Raw genomic sequence first — 2,392 nt, 5'->3', positions numbered from 1 at the left:
ATCTTGTTGAGGGTCTTCTTTTTCACTGACCCTCTACTTTACCAAGCATGATGTCTTTGTCTGGGGACTGACCCTCCTGATAGCATGTCCAAAGTATGTGAGATGAAGTCTTGCCATCCTGGCTTCTAAGGAGCATCCTCTCTGTACTTCTTCCAAAGCAGTTTTTTTTTTTTTGGCAATTCTTCTGTCAGTCCATGGTATATTCAATATTCTTTGGCAACAGCAAAACTCAAAGGTATCAGATCTTCTTAGTCTTCCTCATTCATTGTCCAACTTTCACACACATATAAGGCAATTGAAAGCACCATGGCTTGGGTCCCATGCACCTTAGTCCTGAAAATGGCATCTTGCTTTTTTTTTTTTTTTTAAACAATTTAAAGATCTGTTTTGCAGAAAAGGTGGTAATGCAATAACTCGTTTGATTTCTTGACTTTTGCTTCCATGGGCATTGATTATGGATCCAAATAAAATGAAATCTTTGACAACTTCAATCTTATCTCCATTTAGGACAATATTGCTTATTGATCCAGTTGTGAGGATTTCTGTTTTCTTTATGTTGAGACGTAATCCATACTGAAGGCCTTTGCCTATCATTTTCATCAGTAAGTTCTTCAAATCCTCTTAGCTTTCAGCAAACAAGGTTGCACCATCTGCATATCATGGGTTGTTAATGAGTCTTCCTCCAAACCTGATGCTGCATTCTTCTTCACATCATCTGGCTTTGCTAATTACTTGCTCATCATACAGTCTTACCTATCTCAAAAAAAAAAAAAAACTAAAACAAACAAGAAAACCAAAACCAAAACAAAATCATTTACTGTCAAGTTGATTCCAACTCAGGGCAACCCCATGTGTGAAGTAGAAATGTCTTCCATAGAGTTTTCAGTAGCGGTGATGTTTTGGAAGTACATCACCAGGCCATGCATCTAAGATTCCTCTGGGTGGATTTGAACCACCAAGGCTTTTGTTAGTAGCTGAGCATGTAAACTTTTGCACCACACAGTGACCTTACCTATCACAGTGAATGACAACTCTATTCTTTCAGGTGTTAAGTAGTTTTCTCACATTGAGCACCATCTTTGATTCTTCTATTCCTCTTATAACCTGTGTCCAACCTTTCAGAAAACTCAGTTATCTATACCGATTAAATATATCCAGAATTCAGGCAAATCTCACCACCTTCACTGTTATCACCCTGATCCAAGCCACTATCATTTTAGGATTTTTACAAAAGCACTTTCTGTGACCTTTGGCTATTGTGAAAAGTCCTGCAAGGAGCATTAGTGTACAGGTATCTGTTTGCATTTCTACCTTTACTTCTTCTGGGAATATAGTTGGATTGACTTGATAGCAATTGGTCTAGCATTGGGGTTGCTGGGTCACGTGGTTGTCCCATGTCCAACCTTTCGAAGGATGGCCGACCTGTTTTCCACAGCAACTATACCATTTTGCATTTCCACAGGAATAGATGAGGTTTCCAATTTCTCCACATCCTCTGCAATGTTTATTGTTTTCTTTTTTTTATCCTCGTCATTATAATGGGGCGAAGGGATATCTCGTTGTGGTTTTGATTTACATCTCCCTAATGGATGACTTTGAGCATCCTTTCATGTGGTTGTTTGCCATTTGAATGACCTCTTTGATGAAATAGGCTTTTAAAAGAATGATATGTCACCTATCATGTCCAGGGAAGAATTTTTTAATGCTTCATATAATTGGGAGAACAGAGAATCTCATCTATTAGTTGCCTAGCTTTTCTTGGATTCAGTCACTAATGCAGATGACATATGTTTCCATGAGGAAGTCTTTTGAGCTTCAGGTTTATAGATAACATTTTCTAATCTTCACCTCAGATCCAAAGTGTGGATCTGGTTGGATGCCATTCCATCTGTTACATACTAACTTCGTAGGCAGAGGTGGAAATACCCTGAAGACTTTATTTGAAGGAGATACTAAAATTTTTTAAGGGAAATTATGAAATCTGAGTGACTAGGGGTATTAATTGTGTACTATTTGGAGACATTAACAGAGAGACATCAAGAGAATCAACTTGGCAGTTAGGTAATCTGAGCTCAGACACAATCACTGCTACTCACTCACTTTGCACATTGTGTCTATGACATAACACCACCTTTCCCAAGTGTACGCCCAGGTTGATGGTGGTGACAGTATGAACTAATTCATCATTGACAAGCTCTTCAGGGGATTCTGAAGGATTCCAAAGTTTGACAACCGCTGCTCTGCAAATGGATTTCATTGTTTTAATCCATTTGAAGGCATGGAATAATTCTGAAGGGAGAAGGCCATGCTTATTCTTTACTTCATCTTCATAACTTGGTACAGTGTGTTGAAATAGAGTGGGTGCTCAAATAAAATTTGAACCTTTAGAAGG

The sequence above is a fragment of the Elephas maximus genome, chromosome 3, assembly GCF_024166365.1.
Source record: "Elephas maximus indicus isolate mEleMax1 chromosome 3, mEleMax1 primary haplotype, whole genome shotgun sequence".
In the NCBI taxonomy this organism is placed as follows: domain Eukaryota; kingdom Metazoa; phylum Chordata; class Mammalia; order Proboscidea; family Elephantidae; genus Elephas; species Elephas maximus.
The sequence above is the reverse complement of the archived record's forward strand: the minus strand, read 5'-3'. Positions refer to the sequence as shown.